Source organism: Oreochromis aureus, linkage group 3 (genome assembly GCF_013358895.1).
Source record: "Oreochromis aureus strain Israel breed Guangdong linkage group 3, ZZ_aureus, whole genome shotgun sequence".
In the NCBI taxonomy this organism is placed as follows: Eukaryota; Metazoa; Chordata; class Actinopteri; order Cichliformes; family Cichlidae; genus Oreochromis; species Oreochromis aureus.
The window spans coordinates 102,241,551-102,258,906 of NC_052944.1; positions in this window are offsets into that span (position 1 = coordinate 102,241,551).

Sequence of the window (17,356 nt, forward strand, 5' to 3'; positions counted from 1 at the left end):
TATAGGTTACATTACGTATGCAAGTACATTACATTTCCTCTTTTACAAGTTCCTCTAGACCAATGGTTGTGTGTGTGGGTGTGTGTGTGTGTGTCACATGTGTGTCTGGCTGCTTCTTCTAGGAAACGTGGTGCACTTTTCAACTCTTGTGGTTTGGGTGCTGCATCTGTTTCCTGTCTAACTTATTTGTGTTGTAGAGTTAATGTCAGCTTGCACAACAGTGGAAAAGTTCAGCAAATCTTATGAAATATATGAACACTTCATGATATGCTTGTTAATGAAAGATAATAAAACAACGAATAAAAACATATAAAACATAAAATCTTTCAACAAGTACTCTCTGTATATAGTAACCAGTGTTGGGCAAGTTGCTTTGAAAAAGTAATTCAATTATAGTTACTAGTTACTTCTTCAAAAAAGTAACTAACTGAGTTACAATATTCTAAAAGTAATTAATTACTTGAAAAGTAACTATTGCGTTACTTTAAAAAAAAAACGAAAAAAAAAAAACCTTTAACCCTCTGGGGTCCAGGGTATAATTGGCCATTTTTTACTACTTTTGATTTTCCCTCCACATTTTACCTTTAAAAACTATTTACTTTGCCTTGTTTGGTATCATTCTTTTCAGCACAACCTCACGTGTCTGAATTTACAGTCATGTTTTCAATTTGACATACTGTATTAACACAATTGATCTAAAATCAGACAAAAACCATAAAATCCGAGTAGAAAAAGTTATATTTTTTACTGTAACAACCACAAACATATTTAATGAATCATATTTCATAACTTCAAATGCAAATATAAATTGTCAATTTTAAAATCCTTTGCACAAGTTTTGCAAACAACAAATTATTTGCATCCATTTACCTTTTACCTTTTTTTAAAATAACCATTTCAAACTATTTACAGAACAATCAGCTGTTCTTCAATAAGATGCCACACAAATTATTTGTGCCACTCCAAAAAAATAATTTGTGTCCACTATAAAGGAGAACATCACAGCCTGATACCTGCAGGTCTGACAGCAGCAGGTGTATCACTCCTGTTTCTACCAGTTGCCTCATTGTTCTGACACACAACACAAAACTATCCACAACACTACACACTAACTACACAAGACAACACATTAACTACACACCCTAAACACGCTAAACATCACAAATCTCTCACATCTCAAAACTCTCTCTCTCTCAAAACTTCCCCTGTTTTGTTTTTTTTTTGTTTATTGGTTTTTGCTCATAAGCAGAGAGTGCTTGCTAGCGCTAACGTGACGAAACTATTGAGGAAAAAACGCCGCGTATGTATTGTTTATCGTGTCTCTGGTTTTACGTGGCCTATCAACACAATTTACAAACTGGTATACATCACCGTGTTGCTTTGTCTTTAAGTGGTCATGTGATTGGCTTACCACGACTACTTTATTCTTCCTCAGTCAAACAGCAGCACTCATGCGATTGTTTTGCCCCCTGAGCTCCAGGTGTTGTGCTAGACAGTGATCGTGATTACCGTCCGCGGGAGCGTGCAGCTGCTTAAAGCTGTACTTACGTAGTCAGCTACTTCCGTGCAACTGATATAAGATGCGGTAAGGTGAACACAGCTTCAACCGTCTGTTTGTTGAAAGATAGTAACTGACCGCGTTTCCTTGTTAGTAAGTGTAACAGCGTTGTAACGATAGGAATAGTAATTAGTTAGATTACTCGTTACTGAAAAAAGTAACGCTGTTAGTAACGCCGTTACTTGTAACGCCGTTATTCCCATCACTGATAGTAACCATTGTCCTTATGTAAATATGTAAGAAAAATTGTGTATGTTTCTGTTCTGTGTCCTGTGTACTTATTGTTTGTATATGTGTCTTTTTGGCTGCTGTTACAACCAAATTTCCCCTTGTAGGACAATTAAAGGATTATTCTATTCTATTCTATACAGTCAACAGCTCTGCTTAATCTTTTTCTTTGTATTTCAGTGCTGTGCTGAGCGTCAATCATCTTTGAGTTTTTAAATCTATACATTGGATCTGAGATACAGTAGAAATCATATGCCTTACAATCAAAACCTCAGGGTCCTGATACCTTTCACATAAAGCCAAATTTCATCAGGATCATTGGGAGTCAAGTTATGAGAATTTTTCCAACGCAAGAGAAAAAAATAGTTATTAACCCTCTTTAGGATTAACAGCTGTCAAACATTTAGTGAAAAATAAACCATCACTCAGAGATAGATTTCTTCTTCAGCTCAACAGCTTTAGATGAAATATATGATTCTGCCTTCTGTCCTTTCGTACTTGACTATAGAGGTAGTACCTAGTTCTGACTCAGCTGTTTCCTGGTAATTAACCATACATGTAGCTAACAAGTTGAAATACCAGCTTTTTGAAACTGGGCAGAGTTGTAACAGAGGCAGGGTACACTAGAGGGCCTGCATACTTATCTGAGACCCCACAGGTAGGGATGGGTACCGGTATCCGGTGCCATGATGGCACCGGTTCTGACATAAACGGTAGTAACCAGACCGAAAAGCAGCGCACATTTCGGTGCTTTATTTCGATGGGTTTTTTTTTCCTGAGATGTCATACATTTTGGATTCTAGCCAATCATTTTACCTTTGCAAGCGTAGTAGGCGGGCCCAGGTGCGTACGTTCTTTTAGAGCAGATTAAAAATTACAGATAAAAAATCGTCAAGGTGAAGCGGTCAAAAGTCTGGCTGTACTTCACAAGATGCAAACCCAGCAGCCTGCAACACCTCGAATCTGATGAAACACCTGGCGATGCATAGCGTTTTTTTAAAAGCCGAGAAATGTGCCGTATTTGATAGCTTGCTGCGAGACCTCACACCGTGCACATCTACTGCGGGTGTGGTGCCTGTTATCGGACCCGGAGTTAGCAACATCCCCCAAAAACCCGAAGAGGCCCCTAGCCCTGCCAGTGTAGCAGGAATGATGACGATGATGACAGCAGCAGCCGTTCTTCTCTGCGTGAGTGGCTTAATGTTGTTCGTGTCACGATGAGTCGTGTGGCTGTCAGTGGCTGGACCCATGTGCAGGACTCGGAGACAAAACATTAACTTAAACGGCAGCTTTATTGCTCGTGAGACACGCTTGGCAATACATAAACAACAACTTAAACTAACTAGACTGCAGATGCATATGAATGCACAAGAAATGCCAAGGAACTAGGGAGCTAGAAATACTAGTGACAGAAATCAAAACACATCCGGAAAAACCAAAAACAACCCAACCAGGGCGGGCGGCGGGGGTCCAGGACGGAGGGACCAAGTCCAAAACAAAAAGGGCACAGGAGCACAGAACAGTCCCAAACAGAATAGGCGTCAAGACATCAAAACACCTAGATCTGGAGGCCGGCCCGGAGGCCGACGGCACAAAAGCCCATCACACAGCAGTTCAGGTGGCCGGCCGCGCAGACGGCACCGACGAAGCAGTTCAGGTGGCCGGCCGCACAGACAGCAGCGACGAAGAACGCGCTCAGGGGGCCACCCTCTCCGGCGATGACGTCCAGCTGGAGGCCTGGAAAGCGGCCGGTAGAGGCGAGGTGGAAAAGGACGAGCTCGAACTGAAGACGGTGTGGCAAGCGCAGGACCAGGCGTGGATGAAGAGACGGCTGCAGAACCTGGACCAGGCGTGGATGAAGAGACGGCTGCGGAACCTGACGGCAGCGATGCTGCAGGCGACGATGATGCTGCAGGCGACGATGATGCTGCAGGTGGTGGAACAGGTAGTGGCTGAACGGTCTTCCCAGAACCGTCAGCAGATGTGAGGATGTGCTGGCTGGGTCCTCCAGGACCCTCAGCTAACGAGGCGTGGTGCTGGGTGGGCTCCTCAGGCCCTCCAGCCGACGACACTTGAGGCGGGCTGGGTTCTCCCGAACCCCCAGCTGACGACACTTGAGGCTGGCTGGGCTCCTCAGGCCCTCCAGCCGACGAGGCAGGATGCTGGCTGGGTTCACCTGAACCCCCAGCTAACAAAACTTCAGGCTGGACGGGCTCCTCGGGCCCTCCAGCTAATGACACTAGAGGCTGGACAGGCGACTCGGGCCCTCCAGCTGGAGCAGATGCAGGCCCAGAGGCCATTGGGACCCCGGCCTGCATAGGCAGCTGAATTGGTGCTTGCACTAATTGCTCAGTTACCGGCTGGGCGGTTGACTGAAACAGAAGTTGTAGTGGTGGTCGTGATGATGGTCGTGCTGGGTGTAGTGATGGTTGTTGAACTTGCAACAGAGCGGGTAACCGACTCTCAGCAACTCTTCTCCGGGGAACAGGGACGGGTACTGGGCCTGGCCAAACATCAGCCATCCCCACCTGAAGAACAGATACAGGTCCAGGGAAGAGCTGTGTTCTGGCTGCCTTACCCCTGGGGGCCGGTGTGGGTGCAGGAGCTAGCTGGACCGCCGCTGCTCCCACCCGAGGAGCTGAAACGGGTGCAGGAGTCAGCAGGGTCTCAGTTGCCCCCACCCAGGGAACCAGAACAGGCACAGGCAACGACCGGGCACCTGCCATCCCCACCCGAGGAGCAGATACGGGTGCAGGGATGAACGGAGCCATAGTCTGCCTGGGAACTGAAACAGGACGCGGAGAGCAGAGCAGAGGAGCTGTAACAGTCACAGGGAAAACCAGGTTTATGGTACCAGACATGGTTCTAGAAAACCAAGACTTATGGCAGGCTGACCTTGGTAAAACTGCTATTCTTAAATTGTCCAGGTTGACATTAGCAATCTTAGAAAAGATGAGTTCAGGGGCAGTCACAGGTGCTGGAGAAATCATACAAGCGGTATCTGAAGAAACTGGGTGTGAAGCAACATTAAACTTACAAAACACAGCCTGGGAAGTTGCACACAGTGTCCAGGGCTACTGGCTGAAAAGCATGGCGCACAGAGTTGTACAGACATGATCGTGGAACCGAAACTTTAACTTGAGCAACCAACTCTGCAGTGTTCAAACCAAGTATTTTTGCCAGCTTGTTAACAGCAGATGACACCTTGTTGCTCTTAACCTGGACAGTCATAGAACGCATAGTCTTGAAGAGTTCACAATGAGCAACACAAACCCTCATTAAATGAGCATACTCTGGGCTTGTGAAATTTAACTCAGGGGAGGTTATGGAAACATGAGGTTTATCACAGGCAGCCTCAGAATGAACTGGCTGGTGAGCCGCGTAACACATAGGTGAAGCAACACCAACAACAGTCTCATGAGGTGTAGCCTGAACAGCATAGATGGAATTTGGCTGGGAAATTGAACTGTCCCTGTTTAGTTTAGCAGTAGGAGAAATTGGCTGTGTCCGAATTCAGGGTAAGGATGCTCATAAGGACACTACCTACCTACGTCACAAGGTAGTGTCCTTAGACGGACGGGTAGTCAGGAAGTGAGAAGGCCTGGACAGCCCCCTTTTTTTCTCCATAGAAACTTTATTGAACAAACAATGAGTATCCAACATAACAGATGGGCTGTGGACAGCCTCCTAGCCTTCAACTAAGCCCTTACTTGCGCGTTTTTCCGGACGCTAGCGCCACAGCGCGAAAACTTTAAAATGGACCCAGAAATGTCGCTCCGTTGTTTGGACAATTTTATTTCTCAAGGAGCTAGAAAAACCTTATTGTCGCCGCCCGCACATTTTGTACCTTAGGCTCATCAGAGACAATCATATCCAGGTAAAATAATTTCCTTTAATCTACACGCATTTAGGAATTACTTAGCTAATTACACGGATAATTGAAATATCGCCGCGTTGTGCCAAAAAGTGTTCGCCTGCCAAAACTGATTTCCAATGTTTCCGAGTGTAATATGTGAAATATCTTTATGTATGTTGGTAAATAGACTTCGGTGAACATGGTTTACAAAGGGGTTTTATATATACAATAATTACCTGTTCTTCAAGTATCTTTATAACTCTGGTTATAATGTAGGTACAATTGATATATTTGTTGCGCTGTCTGCTGTCCTCTTGGCCAGATTACTCTTAAAAAATAAATTTCTAATGTCAATAAGATTTTTTTTTAACTGGATGAATAAAGGATATATAAAAGTCACTGCCAAAAACTGATTGCAGCTTCTACCTTGTTACTGGAATGTTGCTGGTGGCAGGTGACCTGATATCACTAATAAGGGACACATTTGACATGTTTCACGTATTATAGACCAACAAGTTATTCATAGCAGGTTAAATACGAGCAATCAGTTTAGGGCAAAAAATGGAAATCAGTTTTTGGCAGACGATCATTTTTTGCCACAACATCGGTCATTCTTACACATGTACTGTATCATATAAAATATATAAACTAAATATCTTTGAAACGTATAGAATCTAATCTTTTGTTTGTTTGTTTTTATACATAGCACTTTATCAAACTGTTGTCTGCTACAGAGTTACAAGTATTATACTAATAATATAGCATCCACCATCTCCTGCTTGCATATTTCTGTAAACATCTTAGTGGTGTGGCAGCCATGAGTGAGCCAGCCCTGCAAACCCTGTGGATGGAGGATGGAGTGGACAGTGGGAGGAAGCATCCTAAAGCTCTCTTTGCAGACCACCCTGTGTGATTCTCCACTCACCCACCAGAAAAGACAAACCACAGGTCTCAGTTGCAGCAGCCCATCCACGTCTGATCTTGCTCGGGCAGATTCAGCAACACTGCCAGAGACTTCCTGTAATCTATTACAGTTGTTAAAGAAACGGTCCAGGAACAGGTCACTCAGGTTAATCCTGTGTGAACAACTGTAAATATTGTTTTTCCATCTTTACATACTGTGTATTTGAAATATTCTTGTTTAATTGTTATTGTTATTTACTTTATTGCTATCAAATAAATATCCAAGTAATATTGTCCAAAGTTAGCGTTATGTTCATACGTGTTACAAATGCCTGTAAATCAAATTGAGTTCAGTGACAATTACTGTTTGTTTGAATCAATTTATTAATAACATAAAACCTTTAAACTAATGCAACACATATAACAATGTAACAAATATATTCAAATAAATAAATTTCTCAATACATAACTCATTTGGGAACTAATCTTTCTAGAAGTGAAAACAGTGTCCGTCCTCTCCCTGCTCTCCTCTCCTCAGCCTCTCTTTGCTGCCTCATGTCCTCTCTGATGAGGTCTAGCAGCTCATCATTCCTGTCTCTTTTCCTCTTTTTCCCTGTCGTAGGTGGCTGAGCCGCTTCGTCATCGCTGTCGTTTTGGTCACCCACTGCTGCGCTTGGCCCTGGAGTGTCCTCAGGGAGAGAGGAGATTAGGACAGGAGGCGTAATGGAAGGCATCTGTCCTATCACCTCATCCATGAGGGCAAATCAGGGCCAAGTAGCAGTGGGGGCTTCCCACTGACCCCCTCTCCTGAGCCTGGATACTTGCAATCCTAAAGGCAGAGGAAATCAAAAATGACAGCAGGCAAATAAAACACCACAACAACTCTTAGTAATTGCACATTTATTAACTTGTGTTCTTGAGAATTATCTTCTTGATAACACACATACGTACTTTTTGTATTCTTTAAAGTTATCTCATGTCTTCTGGCCTGCAAGGGGTGACTTTCCCCTGCAGGCCCATCCTCTCCAGAATTGTCCTAATCACACACAACAAATAAGAGAAGAGAGGACACCATGGCAACTATGTTAATCCCTAAGCCCAAAGGTTTTCACAGCAGAACACCAGAGGAACACCGTCTGGACATCACAGGTTCTGTACAGCAGCGGTCCGTGAGTCGTTTGGTACCGGGCCACGAGAGTTAATGCTCCGGTGTGAAATTTATGGTTTTCAGGGGTTTTATCATTAACTCGGTTTCCCTGAGTCTTTCCCTTGTTGTAGTTGTGTGTCTTATTTTGAAAGAAATATTTACACGTTACCATAGCGACCAGAGAGCATTAAGTGGCAGAGAGGAGGATGTTACTGTCAATATTGGCGCATTTTCAGGAGGACGCTTCTAATAAAGTTACACAGTTACACAGTACATTCACGTTTATTATTTAATTTACAAAATACCACAGTTTTTGTCTTGGTCGGATCATTTTATGTGGTTGTATTTATCCGTGATACCTTAAAGGCCGCTCCGTGTCTGACATAAACCGGTCTGTGGCGCAAAAAAGGTTGGGGACCGCTGCTGTACAGCATGAGGGTTAATAGGACCGCACTCATATGAATATGATGTGGAAATTGATTTAGTCTTGTACATCCACGCCGTAGCGGCCCAATTCTTCACCCCAGTGAAGAGGTGATCGTTTTCTCCTCGTTTTAATAAATTAAGCCGTTTGGTCTTTGTTCCCTACAACATATCACCAATTCGAAAAAAATCACAATTAGCTGTATGTAGGCGGCAATACATGAAAAATCGCGGGACCCCCGATACAAGCTGGTTTACGGTTATTTTAAAGAATAGAAACATGTCTATGCAGATGCCCAAAGCTTAACAAAACGACCGCTATAACAATTTAACTTTTGTACAACCAGATTTTCATATACTTACATTTGAAAGTGTTTTCCTCTCCTGCTTCGACCACCATCGTTATCAGAAACAAATCTCCTCTATGACCCGCAATGAATCCTGGGATATAGTAGGACATGAAGGATACATCAGACCATCCTTAGAATTCAGGGCAAAGTAGGACGCATTTGTCGCCACATTTTGAGTGCTCTTTGAATTCGGACAGCCTTCGTCGGGTCGCCGTGACGTCATTGCCTCCAAATATGGCATTGGCGCATCCTTCCCCTGAATTCGGACACAACTAACCCTCAAATTCGCGGAAAAGTAGGACACATTTGTTGCCACATTTTGAGTGCTCTTTGAATTCGGACAGTCCTCGTCGCGTCGCTGTGACGTCATTGCCTCCAAATATGGCATTTTAAGCATCCTTCCCCTGAATTCGGACACAGCCATTGTCTTTTGAACAGCATTTTTAATGTCCTGAGTGAGATTATGATTGTCCATATCAGAAAATTCCATAACAGATTCACATATGTAATCTACATCTGAAAGCTCACTATTGACTAGTACTCCCGAAGCCATCGTTGTACTATTAACTGATCCCAAAACAGGTGGCTCGGAATCAACATAACTTGGCTGAGAAGTGAAAACAGAAACCCCAGTCTTTTCAGAATGAAACCCAGAAACACCACTCTCAGTTACAGAACACAAAACTTCTTTTGACTCTGAAATAAGGTCATCTGATTCCTGAATTTTCTCAAACTTGGGAGAAACAAAAGAGGGAAAAGTAGAATGCTCAGAGTCCCGAAAGACAGCCTCAGAGTCAGCCATCTTGGGATCATCAGTTTCTCTCTTTGCAGACCCTGAGTTAACAGTCAAAAAGTTAACTGACTCTGAATTCACTGGCTCAGAGCTAAAGATTCCCAGCGTGGAAGAAGCCGGGTGACGATTGTTCTGTTCACTCACCACGTCCAGCAGTTCAGAGCAGGAACTGGACTCGGGTTGCGGTGAGGGACGGCGACGACGAGAACGCCGCTTTCTCTTGGAAACGGTAGAGGCAGAGGAAACGGAAAGTGTCGGAGCAACGGTGACCAGACCCTCATCCTCCGACCACATTCCTGCCAGGCATGAGGCAGGTGAAGGGTGGTCGGAACCAGACGTGAGGGAGGAAAGAGTCCGATGCTGCAACTGCAGCTGCTGCAGCGGGGCTGAAGAAAGCTCCGTCCGCTGCGGCGGCGTGAGAGGGCTTGCTCGCTGTGACTGAGGTGGTGTGGATGAGGAGATGAGGGTGACTTGGGCCAGCTCCCAGGCTTTGACCACCTCCTTAGCCTGGGTCAGCGAACGGCTGAACTCCGAGGCAGTAGACAGCTGGCGCAGTTGAGGATTTCTGTCAAATATGGTTTGTATTGCATTCAACCCGACTGAGAATGTCTGCAAATCTGAGGCGTGGCTAATGCGAGTCATCAGTCCGAGGATGCGAGCAAGGTCCACCTCTCTCTCGAGGTGAGCTGAGTCCGCTGGGTCCATGTTATGGTTGTGTCCTTCTGTCACGATGAGTCGTGTGGCTGTCAATGGCTGGACCCACGTGCAGGACTCGGAGACAAAACATTAACTTAAACGGCAGCTTTATTGCTCGTGAGACACGCTTGGCAATACATAAACAACAATCTCCAAAAGTTGAATCTGTTCATCTGGACGTAGCGTTTTGTGGGAGAAACGTTTCGTCACTCATCCAAGTGACTTCTTCAGTCTCAGCTGACTGCAGGTTTCCCCAAACCTTATAAACAGTACATTTGCATAATGACTGAAACCAGCCCACCGAAGGAACAATGGGGAGAGGTCAGTTCCTTAATCATAATTATGCAAATTCCCTGACCTGCAGTCAGCTGAGACTGAAGAAGTCACTTGGATGAGTGACGAAACGTTTCTCCCACAAAACGCTATGTCCAGATGAACAGATTCAACTTTTGGAGATTTACTTTCCTGGATGATTGAGAATGCATCAAGACGACATAAACAACAACTTAAACTAACTAGACTGCAGATGCATATGACTTTAACCTGAAGGTAGACGACAATGAATACACACACAACAAACGTGGAGGACGCAACAACTGGCAGGGAAAAAACACAGTGCTTAAATACATACTGAGGTAATTAGGGAATGTGAAACAGGAGCAGAGCACAGCTGGGACTCATCAGAGATGACAAGACAAGGGGAGGCAAAACTCAACACACTGACATAGTACACAGACTTTCAAAGTAAAACAGGAAACTGAACAGAAGTAACACAGAACCACAACCTAAGAACTAGAACACAAGAAATGCCAAGGAACTAGGGAGCTAGGACTACTAGCGACAGAAATCAAAACACATCATGAAATCAAGGAAAACTAATACAAACAGAAAAACACTGAGTCCACAGACTCAGGACCGTAACAGTTCGTGTGTGATTTATGTTGAGTAGGCTAACCACGTTATTACATTAATGCATGTAAGGTGAACTAGCAAATACTGTCGTAGTTACATGCGGCTGTCTTCTTGTTTGATGGCAGATACTCCCTTCACCCTGGCCAAAAAGGCTAAAATGATCAAAGAAAAAGTGGAAAACAGCTAAACATGAGAGGTTTTTAGACAAAATTGGTGTTTTTTCCATTGTTTAAGCACTGCTTCCAGCCAAGAGTGAGACCATATATGCCCTATAGCTGCAGAAAAGACTAACATTGTTATCTTTTTACAAAAAAAACAGCTGGACATGAGAGGTTTTTGGACCAATTTTGTGTTCTCCATTCTTTAAGCACCGGTTCCAGCACCGTTTAAGCACCGGCACCGTTTCAAAAGTACCGGTTTGGTACTGGTATCGGATAAAACCTAAACGATACCCATCCCTACATACAGGTCTGTATGCTGCTCTGGGCATATGTAAAAGCTTTTTACCACCAAGGTCACCGCCCAAGAGGAGACTTATTCCCTGTGACCAAGCCGCAATTTAAAAATTCCGCATGCAGTGGTGCACAGGAAATGGGGTTGGGTCGGGAATGTTATTTGATTAAAAACTCCTTGTGACATTGTGTAATGATGGTTTCCATTAATTAGTAAGAGTAACAGGGATATCACTGGACCAATATTAGAAGAACTAGGTACAGCATGTGCCCAGAGAATGAACATCAAAATGATAACCACCACAACAAACTTAAAAAGTGTGTATTTATACACACAACTGTTCAATGAATGTACTACACAACAATTCATAACACAAAATATCCCTCCAAATTAACAAATTAAAATAATAAAGTGCACAGGTGGAAAGAAAATGTATCTGAGTCAAGTGTACGAATGAAGGGTTGTTGGAAGATTAATCATTGGGGCCCAATCTGTGTTTACTCAGTGATCTGTCCCACCACACTTTCAAGAAATGAAGTCCATAGTGAGGAAATCTTTTCAAAACTCACAGGGTGGCTCGCTATCCAGTTAACTGGAACTCTGGAGTCTCTATTGTTCAATACATTCTCCCCTCCTGAGGTACAGAGAGGAGACTGGAGGAACAGCCATCCTGGTGAAGCTGGTGCATTGACTATATTCAGGGCTGCACATAAGTGGTCCGCAGGTGTGCATTCACTGTCAAAATAAAAATTCAGAGAAATTCAGAGAATAGTTACTCTAGAACCTTCTTAAAGGTTTGGCTAATTTTGACCTATTTATCTGCAGTGGAATTCAAACCATGGTTTGAATTCAAAGTCAGACCATGCTCACCACACAAAATAACAGAGTGATGCTGGTCTCTGCAGCACCCACCAGCTAACTCAACTCAGCAAGTCAAACAGCACAGCCTGTGTGGACAGATGGATGCTTGAAGCCTCCAAAAATTAATATGGAAAAGCTTCACATTTCTCTTTCTGTCACCAGTTCGGTGAGCAGAAGATGAACTGATTTTAAAAAGGCAAAAAGAGAGGAAACTTTCTTTTCTACATTTTTGCAGATTAGAGTTTGATATTTATTTGATGGATTTTCAGAAAAGTGGAGAGTGACTAGAAGTAAAAAAAAATAACCAGTGTTTGAGTTTTAAGTTTTATGAAGAAAAGTGAAATCTGTGCAACAAAGTGTCATGGTCCTGGGTTGTGTGATCCAGTGTTTTGAGTTTTATTGTATTTGGTTTTTCATTGTTATGTTGTATCTTTTGGTTCATTTAGTCCTCTTAAGCTCCTGGGTTGCTCAGTTATAGTTCTTTATTTATGTAGATTCCTTTGTGTCATCACCAGAGATGGGCAGTAACGCGTTACTTTTTTCAAGTAACGAGTAATGTAAGGGATTACTATTGCAAAAACGGTAATTAGATTACCGTTACTTTCCCGTAGGAACGCTGCGTTACTGCGTTACTAAAACCGTGATTTTTTGCGAGAATGTCTCATGACAGTGACGTAAGCGAGTGCGACGTTCGTGACAACAGCTGTCTGCAGATCATAATATATCAAGTGCGGGAGAGAGTATAGCATGCAGCGTTCAAAGCGTGGAAGTACTGACCTTATTTTGAGTTTGATTCCATAAAAAGTGACAAAAACATTAGTGTCCGTTGTGCGTGGGAAGAAAACTTTTTTTTACAGCGAAAAAAAACCCAGAAAAACTCGCGGATTCTTCCACTGACCGCTGCGGCACACCTGCACCAGGGTAAACCTCCGCCTAACCCACTCCTGCTTTATAGGTGAAAATAGAGCAACAGGACCGCTAGTCTTTGATTTTATTTATTTTCTGCTGTGTTTTACTTTCATCTATTTGAAAAAGTGAGTGTAAACACAAAAACATATTTTATTTTATGTGCTGGAATGTGCAGAAAATAGGTTTAATTGTTAAACAAATTTCTTCCAGTCAGAGAATGTTGCATATAATTAAGTTTTTGCTTGATGCATAAAGTTAAAAGATTTAAAGTTTTAAAAAGAGACGTTTCCATTTGATTACATTTTGTATGATGGATTATGCAGAAAAAGTAGAATTGGGCTGAAAGATCTATCGCTTTATCACCTATTCAGGTTGTAAATTGTGTTTTTAAAAAGTAACTAAGTAACTAAGTAACTAAGTAATTAATTACTTTTGAAAATAAGTAATCAGTAAAGTAACTGGATTACTTTTTCGGGGAAGTAATCAGTAATTAGTAACTGATTACTTTTTTCAAGTAACTTGACCAACACTGGTCATCACCCCTCCATGTTAAGTCTCCCTTGTTTGTTCTTGTGTCTAACCTGTCATGTTTCATGTCTACGTGGTTCATGTTATCAAGTTAGTATAATTTTGCATCTCGTCATGTTTCCTGTTTATTTTGAAAGTCTTTTTTTCCATGTGTTTTTTTTACGTCCCCTGTGGCATTATTAGGTTTGCTCCAGTCAGCTGTTTCCCCATGTGTTTCCACAACTTGTTTCCACTTTCCTAAGTGTATTTAGTGTGTTTCTTTCAGTTGTTGTTAGGTCGTCTATTTTCCTTCCCTCCGTGTCACATCAGGTTAAATGTACTTCATGATTCTGCTCAAGTTGTGTCCATGTTTCATGTTCTTGTTTATTCTTCATCATAGTTTCATGAATGTACCTGGTCAGAATCATGTTCATGTCTATTTTCATAGTCATCACATTTTAGATTTTACCAGTTTAGGTTCTACTTTTAGTTTACTTCCCCCGTGTGCTTTGCTTTGTTTTGTACTCATATTTTTTCAGCCAAATAAATGGCTCACCTTTTGTTTAAAGCTCAGTTCCGTCTCCTCCCATGTCTGCATTTGGTTCCACTTCATCACCATACTGGCAAGACCCCGCTATGACACAAAGTTAGTATTATCTCCTCTAACGTCCTACAGCATACAGCACAACATGACTTGATGGAGGAAAACATGAGCACGAGCATCACTTCCTGTTTTCTGAAGGGGATTTTCAGTTGTTCAGAAACCAAAGGCTTGTTTTTAAGAGATAGTTTAAATGGGATTGAGGGAATGACATGTTTGCACTGCAGTTTATATTCAACAACATCAAGCAGTTAAATCAAAGAGTTCATGTTACTAACAGCTCACCTCTCTGCAGCAGACGGAGGCTGGACTTTAAAATCAATGAGGGGGTTGTCTTTAGACGAGTCACTCTTTAAGGACACACAGCTGGGTTTGATTCCACATCTAGATCTAGGTATCACACGGATCCTGTTACAGAAGAAAAATGTTTTCACATTTGCAGTAACAGAACCTGATGAAGACTTCATGAAAACCTTCATCATCCCAAAAACAAACTGGTTTACAAGTTGAGCATGAGCAGAAGGAAAGTGAGCGAAGTAGTGTTTGCAGTTGATGGAAAAAATATTTTATGCAATGGTTTAATTAGTTTGAGTTGTATGACAGTCAAGGATATACTCAGTACACTTAGTGCCTGGACGTATGGCTAGGTTGCAAAAAAGTATTATCTGCTCATTACAGTACACACTTGCATGTACTTGCATGAAACCTCATATTTGATACTTTTGCTCCCTTGAAAGATTGAACGCTCCAGTTCTTGACTGTTTTTCATTTTCGTTCATTTCTATTCTGACAGCAGTGTAAGAACAGAGTGCTGTCCACAGGTAAACACAGTCATAAACACTGTGTAGGACTATTGATGGTCCTACTGTCATATCTGGAGTTTAAATGTACATATTTTATAGAATAAAGGAATTCCTCACTCAGTGACTTTCTTTGAGATACAGTTTAGAGACCAGGAAACAACATCAAGCAGTTAATTCAAATCAGAAACCAAACTGACATCAAAGAGTTCATGTTACTAACAGCTCACTTCTCTGCAGCAGACACCTGCTGGGATTTAAAAGGAATGAGGCCATCATCACTCTTTGGGGACAAACACCTGGGTTCACATCCAGGTTTGAGTCTCTGATGGATTCTAAAAAAAAGCTTAAATCTTCAAATAAAAGCCTCAACAAATATAACCTGATAAAATCTTAAACATTTTAATAATGTGTTGCAGGGGCGGATCTAGAGAAATTTTCTTAGGGTGACATGGAAATCAAATGCCTTTAAACAATCAAATCACAATCAAAGCCTTTAAAGCACACACACACACACACACACACACACACACACACACACACACACATATGCAGGTGTTACATATGGTTAAAACAATTCAAATGCAGTTAAAACAATTCAAATGCAGTAAATACACGTTTCATATAAATATAGTCTATAACTTAATTATTTTCTGTAGCTCAAAATTCAAAAATTAAAATTCAAAAATTAAAAATTCAGTTACATAAAACATGTGAATTTTGATTGTATGTACCATATAGCCTGTATCATAAATAAATATGTAGCCCAATAAGTATAAAATCCACAAGGCTACACGACATGGGATGAGTAATTTAGTTTCACACTGTTTTTTTTGTTTTTGGTTTTTTTTGTTTTTTTAGAGAAAATCAAATTGTTACATGCTTAAATTTACAAAAAATGTCAGAAATCTGCACTGTCATGAACAAGAATTGAAACCAAATTTTTCATGATTTGTTGGGTTCACCCTCTGGTGTCCAAAATATAATTTGCAGTTTTTGATTGCTTTCGATTTTACATTTGTATTTCACCTTCAATTTTTTTTTCCTTGCCTTATTTACTAACATTTGTTTTTCAGCTTAACATCATGTGTCTGAATTTACAGTTGTTTTCAACCACATACTGTATCAACGTAAGCAGTTATGGTTTATCTTGTAAAAACCACAAACATGTTTAGTAAATTATTTTCGTACAAATTGAAATGCAAATATAAATTGTAAATTTTGAAAAATTATGCACTTTTTTTTTACAATTATATACAACTATTTATCTAAAAATGCAGCCAATACACCTGGATTTTTTCTTTTTCTTTTGTACAACCATTTAAAAACACTACTATATATATATATCTATATCTATATGTATATATATATATATCTATATCTATATCTATATATATATCTATATGTATATATATATATATCTATATCTATATATATATATATATATATATATATATATATATATATATATATATATATATATATATATATATATATATATATATATATATATATATATATATATATATATATATATATATATATATGTGTGTGTGTGTGTGTGTGTGTATAGATATATATATATAGTCAATGTTAACTGTAGCTAGGCTTAAAGTGTTAATGCTGTCTTATTTTAATAAACAATGCTGTCATATGCAAAACTAGGGTGGCACATGCCACCCTTCTAGATCTGCCCCTGCTGGATTCAGGTCCAGGTTGGTTCCTGTGAATAATGATGGAGCAGTGATGTGAGTGTTGAGCTGTGACATGGAGAAGAGACAGTTAGAGATGGTCAACTCACCTTTGAGCTTTGCTCTGCCTCTTTCTGGCTCTTTTACATGGAGGGACTCCTCCCTCTCTGTCGTCACACTGATCCATGCTGCTCAATTCCCATCCACATCACACACTTTGTACCTTCACCTGCAGAGGAAACACAAATCATCCACGTGCACATCAACTGCTGCTGGGAGTGATGTCACACACTAGCAGCATTTAGTTATTCATCTTTATATTTAATGCTTATTATCTGAACCTCTGTTTACCTCTGATAACAAGAACATTTAGCCAACAGTTTATTAACTTTGGTGAAATTATGAGCAGGCATCAGCTCTGTCACCAATACTGTCCTTTAGTGCTGCAGCAGCAGGAACACCAGTTAATCTGAAATCTCTTTTTTCTCTAAAAGTGAAAGACAAAAACCTTATTTAAACACCAAATATTCACCAGCGTCACTTCTGGTTACTCTGACAGCAGTTACTGCGGAACAGCAGCTGAGTTCAGTACCTATGATTGTGCCCGAGCACATTTTGAATCAATATTTTTAGATTTCAATACACGTGGTTGATTGTGATGCTCTGGA